This window comes from Delphinus delphis, chromosome 1 (genome assembly GCF_949987515.2).
Source record: "Delphinus delphis chromosome 1, mDelDel1.2, whole genome shotgun sequence".
NCBI classification, from domain to species: domain Eukaryota; kingdom Metazoa; phylum Chordata; class Mammalia; order Artiodactyla; family Delphinidae; genus Delphinus; species Delphinus delphis.
The window spans coordinates 80,757,967-80,784,780 of NC_082683.1; the positions used below are offsets into that span (position 1 = coordinate 80,757,967).

General features: G+C 42.9%; 1 long non-coding RNA gene across 1 annotated transcript in view; it reads right to left on the reverse strand.

Moving 5' to 3' along the window:
- LOC138414206 (uncharacterized) overlaps positions 1 to 15,725 on the reverse strand; it is a 70,303-nt gene extending 54,578 nt beyond the window's left edge. Inside the window, exons 1-2 of the long non-coding RNA XR_011246658.1 lie at positions 15,642 to 15,725; positions 8,832 to 8,911 (exon numbers count right to left, since the gene is read on the reverse strand). This is a non-coding gene — a long non-coding RNA (uncharacterized lncRNA). The remainder of the gene's footprint in view (positions 1 to 8,831; positions 8,912 to 15,641) is intronic.
- Positions 15,726 to 26,814: the final 11,089 nt, after the last annotated feature.

The window sequence follows — 26,814 nt, forward strand, 5'->3', positions numbered from 1 at the left end:
TAAGAAAGTAATAGGGCTTCCCTGGTGGCGCAGTGGTTGAGAATCTGCCTGCCAATGCAGGGGAATGGGTTCAAGCCCTGGTCTGGGAAGATCCCACATGCCACGGAGCAACTGGGCCCGTGAGCCACAATTACTGAGTCTGCGCGTCTGGAGCCTGTGCTCCGTCACAAGAGAGGCCTCAATAGTGAGAGGACCGCGCACCACGATGAAGAGTGGCCCCCGCTTGCCACAACTAGAGAAAGCCCTCGCACAGAAACGAAGACCCAACACAGCCATAGATAAATTAATTTTAAAAAAAAGAAAGTAATAGACTTTCTGTGGAAATCTTAATTAACCTTTCATTTTAGATTAGTTAAGTGTATGTGAACAAAATTGTTCCATCAGTTTTTCCTCTAAAACCATCAAATCACTTGCAAACTCATTGATAGATCACCAGTTTGTGGACCACCTTTAAGAAACCCTGTTTTAAGGATAGGCACTTGTATCTCTAATCAGTGGTAGTAATTATTGATTTTCAGTGCTTTACACAAAGAAGATATTTAATACCCACATAATAAATTTTTAAACAATATTTTTTGGTTTTGTATGTGTTAAGCATTATTCTAAACTTTGAGGATAGAGCAGTGAACAAGACAGGTATTATCTTCCTCTCTACTGGAAAGAAGCAGACAATATAAAGAAAACAGGTAAGTTCAGAAAATGTTAATGATATAAAGGAAATAGTGTAATGAGATAAAGTGTGACTTGAGGAGGGCAGGAACTACTTTAGATAGGGTGGTCAGGAAATATCTCACTAAGGAGACCACAGTCGAACAGAATGCTGAGAGATGAGAAGGAGGTAGACATTGAGGAACTGAGAACATTCTAGACAGAAGGCCCAGAAAGTGCAAAGATCTTGAGGGAGTGGTAGTGGTTTGGCCTTTTGGGGGAACAGAGAGAAGGCTGAGGTGCCTGAAGTGGAATGAGCAAGAGGAATGACAGGATGAGAAAAGGCTGGGAAGGCACTCAAGTGCCAGATTAGCAGAGCCTTGTGAGCTCTGGTGAGGAGTTTGGGTAGCTACTAGAAGATTGTAAGCAGGGGAGTGACAGGAGCTAACTTACCTTTACAAAAGATCGTTGGATGCTCCACAGAGTATGGAAAGGTTGGGGAGAAGCAGAGCAAAAGCAAGGAGACCAGTTACAAGGGTATTTAGTAATCCAAGCAAGAGGTGACTAGGGTGGGAGCAGTAGAGATGGAGAGAACTAGATGGATTGGGGAAGTATTTTTCATAGAGAATGGGCAAGACTTGCCAATGCATTGAATAAATTAATGAACGAGATAATTAATGAATAGTCACTAAAATGGGGAGATCCACGAGGAGAAAGCTCAGCATGTGCTGTAGAAGAAGTTAAGGAAAGCTTTCTGGAGGAGGGAGAATGAGAGCTGGGCTTGAGAGATGATCTAGCTATGGCTAAGAAGCGAAGCAGTAGGGATCCAACTGCAAACAAATCACTGAAGTGGTACTGACTTTCTATGTGCTTGGAGACTCATGAGTTGCTAGCTTGGTGTAGGTGTTGACTGTTGAGGAACAAGCAGGATAATGGGGTAGAATGGGATGGGAAGGGGCTGAATCATGGAAGATCCTGGAAAGCCCAGAGGGGTGAACTGTGTGCCTACACCCTACCTAATCCCCAGGACAGCTGTACCTTAGACCAAGCAGACTAGCAATGAGCCCTTTTGCCAAGTTCCATGCCTGGACCCAGGCACCCATCTTACTGCCTCCCAGGAAAGGCCCAGAGCACTCACTGACCTGCCCAACATCAAGGTGACCTGTGAGTCAGTGGGCTGGGAGCTGGAACAGGTCCCTGGTACATTTACTGTCCCTGGCACATTTACTGTCCCTGGCAAATATGGCAACTCCTAACACTCTATAAATGTCTCAGATAACAAATAAATTATACCTTTTATTTTTTTTTGGCATCAGTCTGTCTCTGCCAAAGGTGGTGGGTTTTTGCCAACACCAGATAGGAAGCTCCCCCAGGTCCACCTTGGACACCCCCCACCCCCTCCTCTCAACAGTCTGGCAGCCCAGTCTTTCCTGTCTCCACCAAGGAAGGGGTGTGCTCCACCACTCCATAATAAGAATCTGTTACACCTGGAGAGAAGGCCTGACTCTGACAGACCCCACTGGTGAGGGTTAGATTCCCAGATTCTGCCCCCTCTATGACTGTACTAGATATTTCTCTGCCACGTGGTTCCAGCTCAACTGTGAGCTCCATATGGGCAAGGACACTGCCTGTCTTGTATATGTTTGCCCCAGCCACTGGCAGAGTGAGTGTTTTAACACATTTTCTGAACAAATGAATAAATGATTGACTTTGTTGTGGATTTGGGGGAGGGGACACAAAAACTACTCGATGCAGAAACAGCTCTCCTGGAGGTCTGCTCACTCCCCTCATGGAGACAACAGCTGCCTTTTACTCGGTTGTGTACAATGTACAACACAGGTGCTAGGCACATTTCCCACATTAGCTCATTTAATAGTCACAACAACATCCCCCCTTCAGTGAGCTCTTATCCACATTTTACTGATGAGGAAACTGAAGGTCAGACAACTTAAGGTCATACTGTTAGCAAGAGGCAGAGCCAGGACTCCTACCTAGAGCTGACCAACCCCAAAGCCCTCATCCTTTCAGATCATAGTCCTAGAGCGATTCCATGGGCAAAGGCACCGGAGTCTCCCACCTGCCACTCTGGAGGGCAATTCAGCAGATCTTCAGCTCACCCTCCCACCTTAGCAGGAAGCCGTTTATCAGATTAACAACCCACCTGCTCCCACAGCAGACAGCGGGGCCCTGAGGAAATAGAACTCGGATTGGCTGGAACTTCTGTGAGGACAAAAGACACAGGGACACTTCAAGCCTTGGAGCAGGGAAGCAATCTTGTGCTTTTCCCCTTCCCAGGGGGAGTCTGGGATGTGTCCTTTGACTTAAGTGTCAGCATGAAGTAATGAAAAGAACACAGGATTTGGAGCCAGACAGATGTGGGTTTGAGTTCTGACATGCTGAGTGACCTTGAACAAACCACTTAGCCTTTCCATGTCTCAGTTCCTTCAGTTGAAGAATGGTTTAATGCCTACTCCTTCATGGGATTGTCTTGGGTATTAAATGAAATGGCATATTTAAGGTGCTCACTCCACAACTCAAGCAAGAGCTGTCCTTTTCTCTCTCAACTGGATAGGGTACCCATTACTGGTCCCACTTGTCAGATGAGCAAACTGAGGCTCTAAGATATTGAGTGGCCTACATTAGGAATAGAGGCCATCCCCTAACTCACAAAATGAGGCTCTTTCCCCTGCTTTTTTTTTTTTTTTTTTTTTTTTTTTGGCTTGCTCCTCAAAAGCAAAAACAGTAAACTTCTTAAAACTGGTAGTTTCACCTTAAATATGTAACTGTCTGGATCCTCCTCCTCTTCTTGCTCCCCTTCCCTGAATTCTTATCTCACCAGTCTCTTTGCACACAAATCAGACTGATCATCATAAAGCAATAGAGAGGCTCACGGGCAGGATGGGGATGGGAGGTAAACACAATTCTCTCCACAAGCAAGACAAGCCCTCTCTGTTGGTGCAAAATCATGACTCACTGAAGGCCTTTTATGAGGGCCAGATGCTGAGCACGTCTAAATTGCTTTAAATTGCTTCTATGCTGTGTGTTGGTGGTGGGGAGGGGAACAGCCAACATCTACATATATTTATACATTTACAAGGAAATGTGTGATATTGTTTTCCAATCAGGATTTACCATAAGCCAGAAGTCCCACACCTATTGAATAGGTCAAACCCAGCCCACTGTCAACAGAGAAAAGTTTATCTCAAACATAAAAGATTTTAAATCAAAATGGATGTTAGAAGAGCAGGATTCCCAGCATTGTTGGGCAGACAGGGCTGTCTCTAGCAGCTGACAGGGTGAGTGATGGCTGTTTCTGAGCTCAGACTTCATCCTGGGAGCCCTAGAAGCTAGGCAAGGGAAGCTTCCAAGGAAGGAAAGGATCTCTTTTTGGACAGCAACTGCTCTACATCTAGGTCTTTGGAAATTCCTGGTATGGCCTCTGACCACCCAGAGCCTATCTGTGGGTTGGCCCGCTGTCAGCAGCCCCGCACCAGCCCGAGTCTCTATGGAGCCACAGCTTGGGTGTTCCACAAGGCAACCTGACCCCAGAGATCTGCGTGGACCCCCCATGCCTAGATGTTACATCTTGTAGACTTAAGTCACTGTCTAACATGTAAGCTTTCTCCTTTTTTCTCTCTGGCATTCTCAACCTCACACTCTTCTATGTCTCTTCTCCCAAATGCCAGCTGCCCCTCTTCCCTGCAAAGCTTTCCTCTGTGCCCACTGGACTCCTTATTCCATGGCAAATCAATGCCCTTCATCCTTCACCTCCTCACAGAAGGCTCTCTTCTCTTCTTGGACCGCACTGAGACCTGGTCACAGGCACCTCCTGCAGCCATCCTCAGTGATGACTCTGCTCTCTCATACATGTTTATCTGCCTGACTCAGCAGATGAAGCCAGATGGTGGGGCCAGTGTCCTCACACCCCCGTGTGCAAGACCATTGCTCCCCACCAGCATAACTCCCCTGGGGCTCACACTGTCTGGCTGCACCAGCTTGCCTGTGTTCCTCTGTCTCCCTGCTCCCACCATCGTCCTGGAGTAGTTCAGCGTACAGGGGGAGGACCCTCCCATGCCATGCCTTACCCTTTGCATCGAGTCATCCTGCTCTCCCACGTCCATCACCTGCTGCCACAGACACACTGTTCATCTCGTCACTGCCAGATATGCCATTTGCTGGCTCAGGCTCCCAACCCTCTGGCTGTATATCTGTTTGATACCTCCTCTTTCTCCCAGTCCATCATCCTCAGATGGCCTTCTCTCCTTTCAAACCAAGCTTAAACTATTCTCTCGCCCACACCCTCCATGCCTGGCACCCCTATTCTTCTGCTGCCCCCCAACCCCAGCCCAGTCCTCTGCACCACGTGCCATTCACCTTCTCTTTCTCCCGCGGAGCGGCTGGGCCCATGAGCCATGGCCGCTGAGCCTGCGCGTCCAGAGCCTGTGCTCCGCAACGGGAGAGGCCACAACAGTGAGAGGTCCACGTACAGAAAAAAAAAAAAAAAAAAAAAAATCATAACTTTATTCTATTGGAAAATAGTAGCAAAAGAAATAAGGAAAGTATTACATTTAAGCAACCAAAATTATAACACACTTAGAGATCTACATAATAAGAAGGAGACAGGACTTAAATGAAGTAAACGTATTGGAATATATAAAAATGACATCTGGGTAATGGAAAATTATACTATGTTTTTGGAGCAGAAGAACTAAGTAAAAATTTCAGTTTCCTCAAATTATTAATATATACATTGAATTAGTTCCAATTAGAATATAAACAATGTATTTAATGGAATTTTATAAAATTATCTTCAAATTCATGTGAAGAATAAATGACTGAAAATAGCTAAGAAAATTGTGAAAAGAAGAAAAGTTAAAGGGTTTTGCCTCACCAGAACATATTATAGAGTCAAACAGAAACTGAAAAACAGGTCAGTAAAAAAAAAAAAAAAAAAAAAGAAAATCCACAATCAATAGCAGTATTTATGGAAAGTAAACATGGGAATCTCCTGGTAGTCCAGTGGTTAGGACTCCTCATTTTCACCGCTGAGGGCCAGGGATCAATCCCTGGTCAGGGAACTAAGATCCCACAAGCCATGCAGAGGGGGAAAAAAAAAAGTTAGCACATGATACACGTGGAAGTTCAATTTGGTAGGAAGAGAACAGACTATTTAATAAATGATGCTGGCACAACTGATTATCCATGTGGGAGGAAGTAAAAAGGGATTCTAATCTTATACATTATACAAAAAAAAAGAATTCCAGACAGATAAAAAAATAAAAGTAAAACAGTGAAAAAAATATTGCAAGAAAACTTTGGAGACTATATTATAAACTGAAGATAGGGGAGACCTTCCTAACAAAGACTGAAAACCTGGAGACTCTAAAAAAGATGAAAGATTATTTTAACCATATAAATGTTTACAACTTTCGTACCATAAACAAAAGCCATAGAGAAATAAAGTATCTGGGAAAATATTAATTTGTATTTTTTTATAAAAGTAAGCAACTATGATGCAAAGAGTACATTAAAACGACCCCAAGATCATGTGTATATATGTGTCTGTATGTGTATCTGCAAAGATTATATTGGGGCTCCAAGAAGTTCTCTATGAATAGCACCCCTCTTTCTTGCTCAAGGTTCTGAAAAAGTTGAAAGTAAACAAAGTAAAAATGGGGACCAACCGCCTGCTGATGCAGGGGACACGGGTTCGTGCCCCGGTCCAGGAAGATCCCACATGCCGCGGAGCGGCTGGGCCCGTGAGCCATGGCCGCTGAGCCTGCGCGTCCAGAGCCTGTGCTCCCCAATCTCAAGGTGCTCACAACTGCCAAGAAGCACCTAAAACTCAGATACCAAAGGGCCGGGGCCCCAGACTCCTGAGCCTCCAGAGATAACTCTGCCCCATAGATGTGCTCTGGCTGGCAGGTCCTGAAATGACAAAGTAATCAGGGCTAATCTGGACTGGGGAGGGGCCAGGAGGAGTCCAAGGAGAGTCATAGCTGCCTGAGGGAGATCTGGGGAGGGCTGGGCTGGGTGAGACTTCTCAAAGCCTTTGTTGGCCTCCTCTGGGAAGCCTGGGAGACTAACTCCCTCTAGCAGGAACTGTAGAGCCTTAGCACCCCTTTCAGGGCCTTTGCAAGTAAAAAGGCTTACCAAGTCTGAATATCTGGACACTAGGTCTGTCACTCATATCTCCCCAGAGGCTGAAGGCCTTTAGGTGTCTCTGTTCAGAAGCTGTTGGACACAGACTTTTTCCAGGTACTCCTGAAGGGTCTAGGGAAATGGCAGGTGTTGACTGTACGATACCTACTTGATCACAGATATGCACAGTCTGTAAAAGCTTCAACTTTGAAGTCACACAGAACTGGGTTTGAAGCTCAGCTCTGCTCCTCACTCACTGTGTGACCTTTGGGAAAGGTTCTTTACACCCTAATCCTCAATTTTCTCATCTGTAAAATAGGGAATAGTACTGTTGAGAAGATTAAATAAGATAACATATGTGAGGTACTAGATATGATCCTTCATAAATCAGTTCCTATCCTTCCTTTGATGCCACCAGGCTTCTTTTCCCACTCTTGGATCCTTTCTCTTATTCTTTAGCCCCTATCTTATCTCCTATCCAAGTGGAGCTGCCCAGCTGGTGACCTGAATATACGGGTCTGACATTTACAGAAAGACAGACAGTTAGGAGAAATGATGTTGAGAAACACCAGCATGTAAATCATTAAAACTATGGGGACAGATGATGGCTATCTATCCCCAGGAAGAGTATGGCAAGGGAGAAAAAGAGAGGGTCTGGGGTGGACACCAGCCTTAAAATCAGGTGGAGAAAGAACTCATGAAGGTATCAGAGATGGAACAGCTAGAAGAGTAGGAAGAAAATCAAGAGGTCATGGTGCCTTAGAGGAAAAACAGTTTGGAAAAGGGAATGAATAATGGTATCAAACAGTTCTGAGAGGTCAAGGAAGGTGAAGACTCAAAAGTGACCCTGGGGCTTCCCTGGTGGCGCAGTGGTTGAGAGTCTGCCTGCTGATGCAGGGGACGCGGGTTCGTGCCCTGGTCTGGGAGGATCCCGCATGCCGCAGAGTGGCTGGGCCCGTGAGCCGTGGTCGCTGGGCCTGCGAGTCCGGAGCCTGTGCTCTGCAACGGGAGAGGCCACAACAGTGAGAGGCCCGCGTACCACAAAAAAAAGAAAAAAAAAAAGTGACCCTGACATGCGCATCAAGATATCTGGGTTTCCTGGGAGGTGCCACTCAGAATGATCCTAGATAGGAAGGGCAGGCAATGGAGCCTCTGTCCTGCTTATGGCTGTATCTGAGCTGACCTTTGCCCTTTGCTTTCTAGTTCCAACAGTGCAGGACCCAAACCTTGTCACTACACTCTCTCAGTCTGGCCTGTTACATTTTGAGTTCTATAAAGTCTCCTCAGATGGAAAGGGCTACAAACCATGAGTACAGCACACATAACACACCTGGGAAAGGCACCAGTCCTGGTGCATCTCTAATTTTCTCTTTGATCCTGAGCAAGCCATAGTTCCTCAATGGACCTCAGTTTTCCCATCAGTAACTTAGAGGATCAGAGGGGATTACCTTTAAGGGCTCCTTCCAACTCTCATATTCCATGATCCAATAAGCCACATGAAGAGACAGACTCTTGCTTAGCTTTTTCTGAGCAGGGACCATTTTCTGATGTAAAAAGCTTGCTCAGAAATCACAGGCTGTGTGTTAATTAGCTATGGGCAAGAAAGCATAAGCCTGCCTGAGTGACTCCCTCACTCTGCATCCAACTGCAGGACCTACAGTCATGTAGATTTCAAACACAATGAAGAAAGGATATCACACTGAATAGATGTTTGACTTCAGAGAAAGCCCTGCTCTTTAAGCCCTTCTTTGGTGCTTGTGTCCAATGAGGGACAGCATAAGATTGGTGACTAAGCCCAGCTTCAAATCCCTACTTATGAGTTGTGTTAACTCAGGCAAATTATCTAGTCTTTCTGTATATTGTTTTTCTCTACTGTTAAATAACGATAATAATATACCTATTTCGTAAGATTGACATGCTGATTAAATGAGTTAATATTTATAAAGCACGTAGAACAGCACCTGGCACGTAAGAAACATTACACATGACTGTTAAATTAAATAATAATAATAATACATACATGCATGCATATGCTGACTCACTCTGTGTCTCTGCTCTGTCCTCCAGGATGCCAGCTTCATCTTCCACACAGCCTGCAGGCAGCTCCAGGCACTCCTTCGTGCTAGCAAAATGGGTAAACAATTCTACCTTAAATCTTTATGATACAACATGTAGGGGAAGAGAAACACATCTTCTAGCAGCTGTTACAGAACTAAAAGAAAGCTTTTCTTCTAAAAAAAAAAAAGTTTTCTTGTCATTTGCTATAATTGGGTAATATGGCCAATAAGGACCTACCCCTTCAATAGGGAATAGGTCAGTCCCACCCAAACCTATGGCTCAAGAGTAAGGCAGTGGAGAGGTCCCCAGAGGAAGATCAGAGTATGATTTGATTAAGGGATGGAAGATGTTTCCTACAAGTCTCTACTCGACAACAAGTATCATGCTATGCTCTGGGGATACAATTCTCAAAGTCAAAATTCCTGCCCTCTAGGAGCTCACAGCTTAAAGGAGGAGACAGGCAGTTATAACACAGTACAAGGAAGGAAACACAAACATGAGAGTATAGAGAAGGGTCACCCTAGTCAGCCAGGCCAAGGGGCAAAGAGGCATAAAAGAGTGGAAGTGGGGGGTTGTCAAGGAGCTTCCTAAAGGAGGTGAATTTTGAAGGATAAGTAGAACTTCATCAAGTGAAGAAGGGGAGAAGGAATTTCTAAGCACAGCAGGATCAAAGGCATAGTAAATGCAATTAGTTCAGAACGACTGGGGCATATATGGATGGGGAGAGGAAGCTGTCAGGGAAGAGCGGTGAGATGCGAGGATGGAGAGGCCAGCGGACCCCAAATCAGGTCAAATTTATGGTGAGATCTATGTGGCAGTGGCATGAACTCAATAGTTGAAAATCTCAAGCAAGAGGAGAGAATAAGTAAAAGATCAGGCAGAAGAAAAGGAACCAGGAAAGAGTCTGAAAATGTATTACCAGAGAAGTCAAAGGACTCAGATAAAATAGTAGGAAAAAACATGTTTAAAAGAAAAGCACAGAAAGTGGCAGTTGCTGAAAAGAGATTAGGCCAGATAAAGCCTGGGAAGACTTGTGATTAGTAATCGATGTTGACCTTAACCTCTGACAGAGCAGCTTCAGTGATGGTGGAAGGGCCAGCACTGCTTGGAATTTAGTGAATGGGAGTTAAAAGTTGAAGGGATGATAGTAGGCTACTCTTTCAAAAATGTTTATATTTTGCAATAAAATATGCACTCAGGAACTTCCCTTCAGAAATTTGTACTAAAGAAATAATCGGGAATATGTGAAAAGATTTATTTGCAAAGGTTGTACTATAATGTTAATTATAGCAAACAGTTGGAAATAACCCTATGATTGTGGTTTAAAATGGCTAAATTACAGGGCTTCCCTGGTGGCGCAGTGGTTGAGAGTCCGCCTGCCAATGCAGGGGACAGGTGTTCGAGCCCTGGTCCGGGAGGATCCCACATGCCGCGGAGCGGCTGGGCCCGTGAGCCACAACTACTGAGCCTGAGCGTCTGGAGCCTGTGTTCCGCAACAAGAGAGGCCGTGATAGTGAGAGGCCCGCGCACTGCGATGAAGAGTGGCCCCCACTTGCCACAACTAGAGAAGCCCTCGCACAGAAACGAAGACACAACACAGCAAAAAAAAAAAAAGTAATTAATTAATAAACTCCTACCCCCAACATCTTAAAAAAAAAAAATGGCTAAATTACAATGCATCCATACAATGGAAATTTTAATGCAATAATTAAAAATCATGTAGAAGAATATTTACTGACAGAAGAAAAGTGTCAACTTACAAAATAGAATATCCAGAATGCTCTCGATGTTGAAATAAATTAATATTATAAGTGCATAGAAATAATATTGGAAGGATAGAAACCCAAATGTTAACACTGGTGATTACTTCCAGAACTGTGATTATGAGTGTTCAAAATATGTTCCATTATTTCTACTTCCCAATTTTTCTACTACTATGTTACTTTTATAATGAGGGAAAAAGTTAAGAACTTGCCAGTAATGAAAGGAGAAATAAATTAACTTCAAGGGAAATATGGTTAGGTTTCTATAGGTTGAGGAATATTTGAGCTTGTTCATGAGTGAAGGAAAAAGAAGAGGAGAGACTGAAGCTAGGAGAGAGGGAGTAAATGAAGGAGCCAGGTCCTGAAAGATAAGGGGGGGACTTGGGGATAAGAGCCCCAGGGAGATGAGGAGAAGATGAAGGAGGACCCAAAGGCAGTGGGAAAGAGAACTGATCACAGAGGCACAATCACCTGCCGCTCAGTGTATGGAGAGCAGGGAGAAGATTAAGGGGATGGAGGAGTGGAAGAGGTTTACTTATAACAGCTGCTGTGGGGAATTAGGAAATCAATTAGCAATAAGTGAAGGGATTGTAAAGAGGCTCCAAGGGAGGGCCAGCTGCCACTGAGGAGCAGGAATTGACCCCACTGTCAGTTAATTTATTAGCTACAGCTGAAGAGAAATCCAATGAATGTCCAAATAATATCCAGAAAATCTGACCCAGAATAAGTACACCCACTAAGGACTATACTAATATATTGGCTTATATAAGCCCTGCTTGCCTCTTCTAGTTTGGTCTCAGGCAGTCTCTTCACTGTAATCATTATTTTAAAAAATAAATAAAGGAAATGAGTAAAGGTAATAAAATGAAAAAGGGTTTAAGGAAATGGCACTTTATCACCCAAAATGATGAAGTGTTAAAAGATCACTAACACACTGGACCAAAACACATAGCCAGCTCTTTCCAAGACTGCTGGTGCTTGTTCACTTCCCAGATGAGTGACTGCAGAAGTTGTCCTAGTGTCTGATAATAAATAGTCTCTGCTTTGGCCTTACAGGTAGGTGATTACAAGATATCCCTGTCTCATAAATAAATGGTATCAGACTTTCCTATCTGACAGTATAATCATTACTATTCACCTTGAAGGGGCAGTATCAGGAAATTCAAGATTGTTAGAAACCAAGCAGAATCCTCATATTATGTAGTTTGTGTTTACTGGAGTCACTTCCTGGACTGAAGGAAAGGAGCTACCATCCGTTAAGCATCTTTATGTACATAGTCTTTGCTAGGCCCCTTACATTTACTATTCTCATTTAATACAACAGTTCTGCAAGGTAGATATAATTTTCTTCATTTTATAGACAACAAAAGAAGCTCAGGGATGGTTAAAGTGGTGAAAATGATAGCACCTACTTCATAAGACTGTTTTGAGTATTAAGTGAGATAATACATGTAAAACATTTAACACACAGCAGTACTTAGTACTCTCCTCATAAACATTAACCACAATAATGACTATTAGCCATAATAATATTCCAGCATTTATGCCATTGTTTGGATTCTTCTTCTCATTATCCCCATTTCACAACAAATGAAACTGGCTTAACTGAGGTTCCAGCAAGGCTCTCTATAGTCAGTATTTGAACAATTGCTTTCACTAGGCTCTGCTGAACCACCATGATTCAGTACTAGATTTGAGTTCATCATGTCTTCATTTTGTTCACAGTTAAATAACTTTACAATCCCTTGAGCACATACCTGTGAGGGTGAGGAAACCTCAGAGAAGCAGTCTGGCCTCCAGCCAGAATAAGTCTGGCATCAGAAAAGCACTACTCATAAGGAAAGGAAAGTCTTTTCAACAAATGGTGCCCATAAAACTGGATATCCACATGCAAAAGATTGAAATTGGACTCCTATGTTACACCATACACAAAAATTAACTCAAAACGGATCAAAAACCTAACAGTGAGACCTGAAAAACTATAAAACTCACAGAAGAAAACATACGGAAAAGTTTCATGACATTGGATTTTCTTGGATACGACACCAAAAGCATAGACAACAAAAGAAAAAAATAGATAAACTGGACTTCTTTAAAATTAAAAACTTTTGTGCAAAGCACACTATCAATAGAAAGAAAAGGCACATTACCGAATGGGAGAAAACATTTGCAAATCATATATCTGATAAGGGATTGATATTAAGAGTATACAAAAACTCCTACAATGCAACTACAAATATAACCCAATTAAAAAGTGGACAAAGGATGGGAATAGACATTTCTCCAAAGAACATATACTAATGGCCAACAGACACACAAAAAGATGTTCAATATCACTAGGGTAATGCAAATCAAAGCCACAGTGAGATTTCACTTCACACCCATTAGGATAGAGATTTTTTTTTTTTAAGGTAAATAACAAGTGCTGGCAAGGATATGAAGAAATTTGGAAACTTGTGCTAGTGGGAATGTAAAATGGTGCAGCTGCTGTGAAAAACAGTGTAGTGGTCCATAAGAAATTAATCATAGAATTAGCATATGATCCAGCAATGCCATTTCTGGGTATATACCCAAAATAATTGAAATCAGGAATTCAAACAGATATTTTTACACCAATGTTCATAGTAACATTATTCACAACAGCCAAAAGGTGGAAATAACCCAAATGTCCCTTGATGGATGAATGAATAAACAAAATGTACATATATACAATGGGTTTTTGTTCAGCCTTAAAATAATGAAATTCTGATATATGCTACAACATGGATGAATCTTAAAAACATAGTGCTAAGTGAAATAAGCCAGAAACAAAAGGACAAATATTGCATGATTTCACTTATATGAGGTAACTAGTTATATTCACAGAGACAGAAAGTAGACTAATGGTTGTCAGGATCTGGGGGAAAGAAGAATGGGGAGTTATTGTTTAATAGATATGGAGTTTCGGTTTGGGATGATGAAAAAGTTCTGGTGTTGGAAAGTCATGATGATGTACAATAATGTGAATGTACTTAATACTACTGAATTGTACACTTAAAAATGGTTAAAATGGTATATTTTATGTTATATATATATTTTTTATCGCAGTAAAAGTTCTATTTTAAAAAGTGCTGAACATACAAAAAAGATGGGAAAGTTACATTTAAAGGTTCATAGCAGTTACCTTTAGGGTTTGGGATTACAGGTTTTGTGTTTTTTTCTTTACACTTTTTTCTTATTTTCCACATAATGAACTTCTGAAATGAGAAAAAGGTGTTTATTTTTTTAAACTGCTGTACCTCCACTGGGATAACAGTGAAGGTGATAAAATATTTCATCAAGCACCAATTTTTAAAATGTCAATAATAATTTTCTCCAGAGCAAACATGGAGTTTAACACTATGCATAAAATAGTTAAAAGTAGTCTGAATAGCAGAGAAGCAATTCTGATACTTTTTTTGCAGAGGCTGATTTGGAATTTTTTTTTCAGATGATTATTTACTGTGTCAGCAATAAACTTTAAACTACCAATATATACTGAAGATAAGATGCAGCTTCTTAGTCAATTCATCAAACATTAGTTGAACACTCAGGGTGTGTTGGACCTGAGCCATGGTGCTCAAAAAACCCTTGCCTTTTGAGCCTAAAATATAATGGGGTGATCTTGATTGACTGAAAGTTCTCTCACCCTTTCCTATCACTACTTCTACTGCTGGGGGTAACCATGGTTAATAATCTGGAGTATATGCTTCCAAACCTTTTTCAATGCACACCATATAAAAATATTCTTTTTACAAATATAGTTTTAAAAATTACTTTTTAAATTCCACACTTACTAACATCTTTCCTTGTTAGTACATGAAGAACTACCTTTTATTTTAAGTTACAAAGTATTTCAAAGTAAAGATACTTCATTATTTATTTAGTCATTTCCTCACTGATGTACATTTAAATTGCCTACAATTTTTTGCACAATTACAAAAATGATACAACAAAAACCCTTGAATATTTATCCTTGTAAGCACCTGTAATTATTTCTGAAGCACGAATACCTAAAAGTGAAATTGCTGGATCATGTCATACACTTTTAATTTATGCTACTTTATTTATTTTTTTTACTTTGATTTTGTTTTTTTTTTTTTTTGAGGTACGCAGGCCTCTCACTGTTGTAGCCTCTCCCGTTGCGGAGCACAGGCTCCGGACGCGCAGGCTCAGTGGCCATGGCTCACGGGCCCAGCCACTCCGCGGCATGTGGGATCCTCCCGGACTGGGGCATGAACCCACGTCCCCTGCATCGGCAGGCGGACTCTCAACCACTGCGCAACCAGGGAAGCCCTACTTAATTGTATTTTATAATCCACATGAGTCACCTTAAATCTTTCCTGGAACAATGTATAAACACATAGGGTGGGGATTTACTTTCAAAAGACACAAAACTGAAAATATTTGCAAACGAAACAACTGACAAAGGATTAATCTCCAAAATATACATGCAGCTCGATATCACAAAAACAACCAACCCAATCCAAAAATGGGCAGAAGACTTAAATAGACATTTCTCCAAAGAAGACATACAGATGGCCAACAAATACATGGAAAGATGCTCAAGATCACTAATCATTAGAGAAATGCAAATCAAAACCACAATGAGGACTTCCGGGAAGATGGCAGAAGAGTAAGACGCGGAGATCACCTTCCTCTCCACAGATACACCAGAAATACATCTACGCGTGGAACAACTCCTACAGAACACCTACTGAACGCTGGCAGAAGACCTCAGACCTCCCAAAAGGCAAGGAACCCCCCACGTACCTGGTTAGGGCAAAAGAAAAAACTAAACAGAGACAAAAGGATAGGGACGGGTCCTGCACCAGCGGGAAAGAGCTGTGAAGGAGGAAAAGTGTCCACACACTAGGAAGCCCCTTCGCGGGTGGAGACATCGGGAGGCGGAGTGGGGGAGCTTGGGAGCCGCGGAGGAGAGCACAGCAACAGGGGTGCGGAGGGCAAAGCGGACAGATTCCAGCGCAGAGGATCGGGCCGACCGGCACTCACCAGCCGAGAGGCTTGTCTGCTCGCCCGCCGGGGCGGGCGGGACTGGGAGCTGAGGCTCCGGCTTTTGTCGGAGCGCCGGGAGAGGCCTGAGGTTGGCGGCGTGAACACAGCCTGCAGGGCGTTGGTGCGCCGCGGCTGGCCGGGAGAGAGTCCGGGGAGGGGTCTGGACCTGCCGAAGAGGCAAGAGACTTTTACGTCCCTCTTTGTTTCCTGGTGCACGAGGAGAGGGGATTAAGAACGCTGCTTGAGAGAGCTCCAGGGACGGGCGCGAGCCGCGGCTAAGTGTGCGGAGCCCAGAGACGGACATGGGACGCTAAGGCCGCTGCTGCCGCCACCAGGAGGCCTGTGTGCGAACACAGGTCACTAGCCACACGCCCTTCCGGGGAGCCTGTGCAGCCCGCCACTGCCAGGGTCCCGGGATCCAGGGACGGCTCCCCGGGAGAGCGCACGGCGCGCCTCAGGCTGCAGCGTCACGCCGGCCTCTGCCGCTGCAGGCCCGCCCCGCACTCCGTGACCCTCCCTAGCCCCCGGCCTGGGTGAGCCAGAGCCTCCGAATCAGCGGCTCCTTTAACCTCGTCCTGTCTGAGCAAAGAACAGACGCCCTCCGGCGACCTACACGCACAGGCGGGGCCAAATCCAAAGCTGAGCCCCTGGGAACTGTCAGAACAAAGAAGAGAAAGGGAAATCTCTCCCAGCAGCCTCAGAAGCAGCGGATTAAAGCTCCACAATCAACTTGATATACCCTGCATCTGTGGAATACCTGAATAGACAACGAATCATCCCAAATTAAGGAGCCCTGTGGATGAAAGGCTCTTGGTGCTGCAGCCAGGACTCAGTGCTGTGCCTCTGAGGTGGGAGAGCCAACTTCAGGACACTGGTCCACAAGAGGCCTCCCAGCTGCACATAATATCAAACAGCAAAAATCTCGGAGAGATCTCCATCTCAACGCCAGCACCCAGCTTCACTCAACGACCAGCAAGCTACAGTGCTGGACATCCTATGCCAAACAACTAGCAAGACAGGAACACAACCCCACCCATTAGCAGAGAGGCTGCCCAAAATCATAGTAAGTCTACAGACACCCCAAAACACACCACCAGACGTGGACCTGCCCACCAGAAAGACAAGATCCAGCCTCATCCACCAGAACACAGGCACTAGTACCCTCCACCAGGAAGCCTACACAACCCACTGAACCAACCTTAGCCACTGGGGACAGACACAAAAAACAACAGGAACTACGAACCTTCAGCCTGCAAAAAAGGAGACCCCAAACACAGTAAGTTAAGCAAAATGAGAAGACAGAAAAACACACAGCAGATGAAGGATCAAGGTAAAAACCCACCAGACCAAACAAATGAAGAGGAAATAGGCAGTCTACCTGAAAAAGAATTCAGAATAATGATAGTAAGGTTGATCCGAAATCTTGGAGATAGAATGGACAATAGAATGGACAAATTGCAAGAATCAGTTAACAAGGACCTAGAAGAACTAAAGATGAAGCAAGCAACGATGAACAACACAATAAATGAAATTAAAAGTACTCTAGATGGGATCAATAGCAGAATAACTGAGGCAGAAGAACGGATAAGTGACCTGGAAGATAAAATAGTGGAAATAACTACTGCAGAGCAGAATAAAGAAAAAAGAATGAAAAGAACTGAGGACAGTCTCAGAGACCTCTGGGACAACATTAAACGCACCAACATTCGAACTATAGGGGTTCCAGAAGAAGAAGAGAAAAAGAAAGGGACTGAGAAAATATTTGAAGAGATTATAGTTGAAAACTTCCCTAATATGGGAAAAGAAATCGTTAATCAAGTCCAGGAAGCACAGAGAGTCCCATACAGGATAAATCCAAGGAGAAATACGCCAAGACACATATTAATCAAATTGTCAAAAATTAAATACAAAGAAAACATATTAAAAGCAGCAAGGGAAAAACAACAAATAACACACAAGGGAATCCCCATAAGGTTAACAGCTGATCTTTCAGCAGAAACTCTGCAAGCCAGAAGGGAGTGGCAGGACATATTGAAAGTGTTGAAGGAGAAAAACCTGCAACCAAGATTACTCTACCCAGCAAGGATCTCATTCAGATTTGATGGAGAAATTAAAACCTTTACAGACAAGCAAAAGCTGAGAGAGTTCAGCACCACCAAACCAGCTCTACAACAACTGCTAAAGGAACTTCTCTAGGCAAGAAACACAAAAGAAGGAAAGGACCTACAATAACGAACCCAAAACAATTAAGAAAATGGGAATAGGAACACACATATCGATAATTACCTTAAATGTAAATGGACTAAATGCTCCCACCAAAAGACACAGATTGGCTGAATGGATACAAAAACAAGACCCATATATTTGCTGTCTACAAGAGACCCACTTCAGACCTAGAGACACATACAGACTGAAAGTAAGGGGATGGAAAAAGGTATTTCATGCAAATGGAAACCAAAAGAAAGCTGGAGTAGCAATTCTCATATCAGACAAAATAGACTTTAAAACAAAGACTATTAGAAGAGACAAAGAAGGACAATACATAATGATCAAGGGATCGATCCAAGAGGAAGATATAACAATTGTAAATATTTATGCACCCAACATAGGTGCACCTCAATACATAAGGCAAATACTGACAACCATAAAAGGGGAAATCGACAGTAACACATTCATAGTAGGGGACTTTAACACCCCACTTTCACCAATGGACAGATCATCCAAAATGAAAATAAATAAGGAAACACAAGCTTTAAATGATACATTAAACGAGATGGAGTTAATTGATATTTATAGGACATTCCATCCAAAAACAACAGAATACACTTTCTTCTCAAGTGTTCATGGAACATTCTGCAGGATACATCATATCTTGGGTCACAAATCAAGCCTTGGTAAATTTAAGAAAATTGAAATTGTATCAAGTATCTTTTCTGACCACAACGCCATGAGACTAGATATCAATTAAAGGAAAAGATCTGTAAAAAATACAAACACATGGAGGCTAAACAATACACTACTTAATAATGAAGTGATCACTGAAGAAATCAAAGAGGAAATCAAAAAATACCTAGAAACAAATGACAATGGAGACACAACGACCCAAAACCTGTGGGATGCAGCAAAAGCAGTTCTAAGGGGGAAGTTTATAGCAATACAAGCCCACCTTAAGAAGCAGGAAACATCTCGAATAAACAACCTAACCTTGCACCTCAAGCAATTAGAGAAAGAAGAACAAGAAAACCCCAAAGCTAGCAGAAGGAAAGAAATCATAAAAATCAGATCAGAAATAAATGAAAAAGAAATGAAGGAAACAATAGCAAAGATCAATAAAACTAAAAGCTGGTTCTTTGAGAAGATAAACAAAATAGATAAACCACTAGCCAGACTCATTAAGAAAAAAAGGGAGAAGACTCAAATCAATAGAATTAGAAATGAAAAAGGAGAGGTAACAACTGACACTGCAGAAATAAAAGAGATCATGAGAGATTACTACAAGCAACTCTATGCCAATAAAATGGACAATCTGGAAGAAATGGACAAATTCTTAGAAATGCACAACCTGCCAAGACTGAATCAGGAAGAAATAGAAAATATGAACAGACCAATCACAAGCACTGAAATTGAAACTGTGATTAAAAATCTTCCAACAAAGAAAAGCCCAGGACCAGATGGCTTCACAGGCGAATTCTATCAAACATTTAGAGAAGAGCTAACACCTATCCTTCTCAAACTCTTCCAAAATATAGCAGAGGGAGGAACACTCCCAAACTCCTTCTACGAGGCCACCATCACCTTGATACCAAAACCAGACAAGGATGTCACAAAGAAAGAAAACTACAGGCCAATATCACTGATGAACATAGATGCAAAAATCCTCAACAAAATACTAGCAAATAGAATCCAACAGCACATTAAAAGGATCATACACCATGATCAAGTGGGGTTTATTCCAGGAATGCAAGGATTCTTCAATATACGCAAATCTATCAATGTGATAAACCATATTAACAAACTGAAGGAGAAAAACCATATGATCATCTCAATAGATGCAGAGAAAGCTTTTGACAAAATTCAACACCCATTTATGATAAAAACCCTGCAGAAAGTAGGCATAGAGGGAACTTTCCTCAACATAATAAAGGCCATATATGACAAACCCACAGCCAACATCATCCTCAATGGTGAAAAGCTGAAAGCATTTCCACTAAGATCAGGAACAAGACAAGGTTGCCCACTCTCACCACTCTTATTCAATATAGTATTGGAAGTTTTAGCCACAGCAATCAGAGAAGAAAAGGAAATAAAAGGAATCCAAATCGGAAAAGAAGAAGTAAAGCTGTCACTGTTTGCAGATGACATGATCCTATACATAGAGAACCCTAAAGATGCTACCAGAAAACTACTAGAGCTAATCAATGAATTTGGTAAAGTGGCAGGATACAAAATTAATGCACAGAAATCTCTGGCATTCCTATATACTAATGATGAAAAATCTGAAAGTGAAATCAAGAAAACACTCCCATTTACCATTGCAACAAAAAGAATAAAATATCTAGGAATAAACCTACCTAAGGAGACAAAAGATCTGTATGCAGAAAATTATAAGACACTGATGAAAGAAATTAAAGATGATACAAATAGATGGAGAGATATACCATGTTCTTGGATTGGAAGAATCAACATTGTGAAAATGACTCTACTACCAAAAGCAATCTATAGATTCAATGCAATCCCTATGAAACTACCACTGGCATTTTTCACAGAACTAGAACAAAAAATTTTGCAATTTGTATGGAAACACAAAAGACCCCGAATAGCCAAAGCAATCTTGAGAACGAAAGAAGGAACTGGAGGAATCAGGCTCCCAGACTTCAGACTATACTACAAAGCTACAGTTATCAAAACAGTATGGTACTGGCACAAAAACAGAAAGATAGATCAATGGAACAGGATAGAAAGCCCAGAGATAAACCCACGCACATACGGTCACCTTATCTTTGACAAAGGAGGCAGAAATGTACCGTGGAGAAAGGACAGCCTCTTCAATAAGTGGTGCTGGGAAAACTGGACAGCTACATGTAAAAGTATGAAGTTAGATCACTCCCTAACACCATACACAAAAATAAGCTCAAAATGGATTACAGACCTAAATGTAAGGCCAGAAACTATCAAACTCTTAGAGGAAAACATAGGCAGAACACTCTATGACATAAATCACAGCAAGATTCTTTCTGACCCACCTCCTAGAGCAATGGAAATAAAAACAAGAGTAAACAAATGGGACCTAATGAAACTTAAAAGCTTTTGCGCAGCAAAGGAAACCATAAAGAAGACCAAAAGACAACCCTCAGAATGGGAGAAAATATTTGCAAATGAAGCAACTGACAAAGGATTGATCTCCAAAATTTATAAGCAGCTCATGCAGCTTAATAACAAAAAAACAAACAACCCAATCCAAAAATGGGCAGAAGACCTAAATAGACATTTCTCCAAAGAAGATATACAGAGTGCCAACAAACACATGAAAGAATGCTCAACATCACTAATCATGAGAGAAATGCAAATCAAAACTACAATGAGATATCATCTCACACCAGTCAGAATGGCTATCATCAAAAAATCTAGAAACAATAAATGCTGGAGAGGGTGTGGAGAAAAGGGAACCCTCTTACACTGTTGGTGGGAATGTAAATTGATACAGCCACTGTGGAGAACAGTATGGAGGCTCCTTAAAAAGCTACAAATAGAACTACCATATGACCCAGCAATCCCACTACTGGGCATATACCCTGAGAAAACCATAATTCAAAAAGAGTCATGTACCAAAATGTTCATTGCAGCTCTATTTACAATAGCCCAGAGATGGAAACAACCTAAGTGTCCATCATCGGATGAATGGATAAAGAAGATGTGGCACATATATACAATGGAATATTACTCAGCCATAAAAAGAGACGAAATTGAGCTATTTGTAATGAGGTGGGTAGACCTAGAGTCTGTCATACAGAGTGAAGTAAGTCAGAAAGAGAGAGACAAATACCGTATGCTAACACATATATATGGAATTTAAAAAAAAAAAATGTCATGAAAAACCTAGGGGTGAAAGAGGAATAAAGACACAGACTTACTAGAGAATGGACTTGAGGCTATGGGGAGGGGGAAGTGTAAACGGTGACAAAGCGATAAAGAGGCATGGACATATATACACTACCAAACGTAAGGTAGATAGCTAGTGGGAAGCAGCCGCATAGCACAGGGAGATCAGCTCGGTGCTTTGTGACCGCCTGGAGGGGTGGGATAGGGAGGGTGGGAGGGAGGGAGACGCAAGTGGGAAGAGATATGGGAATATATGTATATATATATAACTGATTCATTTTGTTGTGAAGCTGAAACTAACATACCATTGTAAAGCAATTATACTCCAATAAAGATGTTAAAAAAAAAAATAAAAAAAAAAAACCACAATGAGGGGCTTCCCTGGTGGCGCAGTGGTTGAGAGTCCGCCTGCCGATGCAGGGGACACGGGTTCGTGCCCCAGTCCGGGAAGATCCCACATGCCGCGGAGCAGCTGGGCCCAGGAGCCATGGCCGCTGAGCCTGCGTATCCGGAGCCTGTGCTCCGCAACGGGAGAGCCCACAACAGTGAGAGGCCCGCGTACCGCAAAAAAAAAACCACAGTGAGGTATCACCTCACACCAGTCAGAATGGCCATCATCAAAAAATCTACAAACAATAAATGCTGGAGAGGGTGTGGAGAAAAGGGAACCCTCCTGCACTGTTGGTGGGAATGTAAATTGATACAGCCACTATGGAGAACAGTATGGAGGTTCCTTAAAAAACTAAAAATAGAACTACCATGTGACCCAGCAGTCCCACTACTGGGCATATACCCTGAGAAAACCATAACTCAAAAAGATAACATGTACCGCAATGTTCACTGCAACACTATTTACTATAGCCAGGACATGGAAGCAACCTAAATGTCCATCAACAGATGAATGGATAAAGAAGATGTGGCACATATATATAATGGAATATTACTCAGCTGTAAAAAGGAACGAAATTGAGTTATTTGTAGTGAGGTGGATGGACCTAGAATCTGTCATATAGAGTGAAGTAAGTCAGAAAGAGAAAAACAAATACCATATGCTAACGCATATATATGGAATTTTAAAAAGCAGTACTGATGAACCTAGTGGCAGGGCAGGAATAAAGACACAGACATAGAGAATGGACTTGAGGGCACAGGTGGGGTGGGAGGAAGCTGGGATGAAGTGAGAGAGTAGCATTGATACATATACACTACCAAATGTAAAATGGATGGCTAATGAGAAGCAGCAGCATAGCACAGGGAGATCAGCTCGGTGCTTTGTGACTACCTAGAGGGGTGGGATAGGGAGGGTGGGAGGGAGGCAAGAGGGAGGAGATATGAGGATATATGTATACATATAACTGATTCACTTTGTTGTACAGCAGAAATTAACACTACATTGTAAAGCATTTATACTCCAATAAATATGTGGGGAAAAAAAAGACACAAAACTGAAAGAGGGAACTTTGTGTCTTTTTAGGAAGCCCACAGAACTGGAAGTGGGTCAGGAATGTTTGGTGGAAGTAGGGTAGACTGAGGGATTTTATTCTTTGTGGTCCTCACTCTCCTTTTTACCTTTCTTCTTATTTAGACAATAGAAAACCATTTTGGACAACTGCCTATAGCTTATACCAACAAACAAAAAGAAGACATTCTAGGGGACTTCCCTGATGGCACAGTGGTTAAGACTCTGCGTTCCCAATGCAGGGGGCCCGGTTCGATCCCTGGCCAGGGAACTAGATCCCACATGCATGCTGCAACTAAGGAGCCTGCCTGCTGCAACTAAGACCTGGAACAACCAAATAAATAAATATTTTTTAAAAAAGAAGAAGAAGACATTCTAACTAATGAAGCTGCCCACCAACAGACTGGAGATCCCCAAGAAGCTTCCCATTACAGGAACTGTTCAACCTGAGGTGAAATGGTCTACAAGAGAGGCCAAGACACTGTGCTGTTTAAAAGCACAGACCCTGGAGTCAGGATGCCTGGATTTGAGTCCTGGTTCTGTTACTTAGCTGGGAGACATTGGGCAAGTTACTGAAACTTTTTATGCCCCAGTTTCTTCATCAGTAAAACAGGAATAATAACAGTACCTACCTGATAGAGTTGTTATACATCACTTGTTCTCTCAATGTTTAAAAATATCTTTCAAAAGAAACAAGGAGGAAATTCACTTTCGAAGATTATATACCTTGTGGCAGTTAAAAAAAAAAAATCCCCATAGAAGTTAAATCATCCAAGATGGGGTTGGGAGAGGGAAGATCTTGAGGCTAAGACACTGATGAAGAATTCTGGCTCCCAATCCCTCAGAAGTGGGTGAATTCCAGAGCTGTTTGGGGAGCAGCATCATAATGAGGAAACTAGCAAAACACAGGAGTTGGAGAAACCATTATGAGAGAATATTCAAAGTACTTATAGGAAATTCTCTGGAGGGAAACAGGAAGTTAGGCATCTTATCTCATTATGGTGAGGTGGAAAGAAAACTGGATGGCAGCCAGAGGATGGGGTTTAGCACAATATCAAATTTTTAAATAAAGACAGAATTGGACCCTGCACTTGTGCAAACCTGCCTCACCCATCTCATCCTATTGGAACCCTGGTTCCAATAAAATTTTGTTTACAAAAGGTGACAAGCCATAGCCATAGTTTGCACATTTGATTGTTTATCATATTTCATTAAAACATGATTTATCTTTATTTCTGACCTTTTTGATGCCTCCCCGCCACTACCCCCCCCCCCCCCGCTTAAATTTTGTGCCCATGGGGAAATGCCTTACTTTCTGCACCCTAGTCCGGCCCCTGGGCAAGACAAGGAATGTCCCTGTCCTCAGGCCCAGAGCATGCTATACCTAAAATCTAAGGTTTCCTGACCTGGGGTGGACAGCTCCGCCAAGGCAGTATGTGGATAGGTTCTGGGGATCCACGAATCTCCTCAGATTATAGGCAAAATACTGTGTTCACATATCATTTCCTGGGGAAAAGATTTCGTTCCCATTTAATTGGTTTATTTGTTGTTAATAAGTTGGCAACACAAGGAAGGGCGAGGGTGTGCTCTCAGGCAGGCTCCTGCGCAGGGCGGGCTCAGGCAGGAGACGCTGCCCTGGGGCGGGAGCAGGGCAGGGCTGGGCCACCCTTTGCCACAGGGATGGAAGGAAAAGCCCGCCTCCCCAACTTCTGGGGGAACCCCCTGGGATGAACACAGCGACCACACAGCAAAGGGTCCTTACCTTTCACTGAGTCTCAAAAGGACCCCCAAAAGATTAGGAAGCCCAGCCACAGAATGAGGCAGGAAGTTTGCTTCTAATACACACCCACCCTACCCGCCCCTCCCCCCCATTTTCCTGTCTCCTCATTCCTCCTTTATTATTCTTCCTGCATAAAATGCCCCTCTTTAAGGAAAGGCTTCTCACTGAAGTGCAAATGACTTGACAAGGCACAAAGCCCAGTTTATTCATTTAGCTCAAATGCCTTGGGCCCATGTTAGGAGTCTCTTAAGGCAGCAATTTAAGTAATAGCAACAGGCTTTAGTAGGCATTTCCCCGGCCCTTCCACCTCAAATCTCGTCTGTTTCCACGCGTCCTCAAAGACTTCCTAACCCTTCTCTGGTGTGTCTCGACACTTCCAAATGGCCACAACCAACACCCTTCGACAAGTCGTGGAGTGTAGGCAAAAAGCAACACCTCCTGAAAAAGAAACGATCTCTGAGAAGGAAGCAACTCAGCACACCGGCCACCCTTCCTCCCTGCGCTTCGCCGGCACAGGCCTCAGAAGGGATCCGGCCTCAAGCACGCAGGACAGGAAGCGCGGGGCAAGGGCCGCGCGGGGGCTCACGGGAAAGGGCGGGGCCGCTACACCCTTAAGGCTACGCGGGCCCTGATGGAAAGTTGATTGATGGCGACCCGCTTGAAGCTACCAATGTTACTGCAATCGAACTGGCAAATATTTACCTTGGAATCCGAGTGACTGAAAATATTTGGTTGGAGCCAGATGCGTCGCGTGTCTGTCACAGAAATATTAGCTAAAGGAGTGATTTAAGAAAATAAAATGGTGGGTGGGGTGCCTGCCTGACCGAGATGTTTACTTTCCTTTGGCTCCTACGAAGCAAGGGGAGCTTCTGACAATCCCGGAGGGAATGTGAACAGCTGGGAAGCAGGCCAGACTGGGGGGGGCGGGGGCGCGGGGAGAGAGAGAGAGAAAGTTTTGGTTTGGGGCGGATAGTTTTACATGAATCAAAGATGTGGGAATTACATCTTCCTTAAAGGCTCTTAGTAATGCTCTCAAAACAACTGACCCTGGAGACATAAACTGTTAAGTGGTTTCGTTATATTTTCAGTTCTAGAGTTCATCTAAAACAAGAGCACGGTGCTACTATTTGGGAACCAACAACTCCTATCAGAAATGCTGTTTTCTGAGCGGTTTGTCTGTCCTGAGGTGCGGGTGAGCCAGTTCATATAGCTTAACGTTGAAAAGATGCTTTCAACATGCCTGCCACCGTGGTGAACTACACTGGCCCATTGCCTAGCAATTCTCACAGCCAACACAGACCTGGGATGAGTTATCATTAGCTAGCTCCATTTTACAGATGAGAATCAGCTACAGAAACATTGTATGACTTGCCCAAGATCTCACGACTCACGAGTGGCGGAGCTGGAATTGAAACCCAGACAGCCTGACTCTGCTCTTTGCCTCCCCTTGAGAGCGTCAGTGATCGTGAGGTGCATCTCTGGCCTGTAATTCTACAGGTGAGGGGAATGAGATTCCTGCTGCTGACTGGGAGGCTTTGTGTGTCTGTGGCCAAAGGTAACCTCTTTTATTGATCTCTGTTGCTATCCTGTGTGGTGCTAGGAGATGCTGCTAGTGAAGAAAGTAAAATTTAAATGTAACTAAAATAAGCCTCTAGTAAAGAATTCCAAAAAAGGAGTCAATATTTGATTTATTTTTCAAATGTAAAGAGAATACAAGGTATATGGTGGTGTGGACTCAAGTGATAGTCTTCACCTCTCAAGGGAAGAAACAAATACTCAGAGGAGGCATATTGAGTACCTGACACCCATTACAGATTGGACCCACTTTCTCC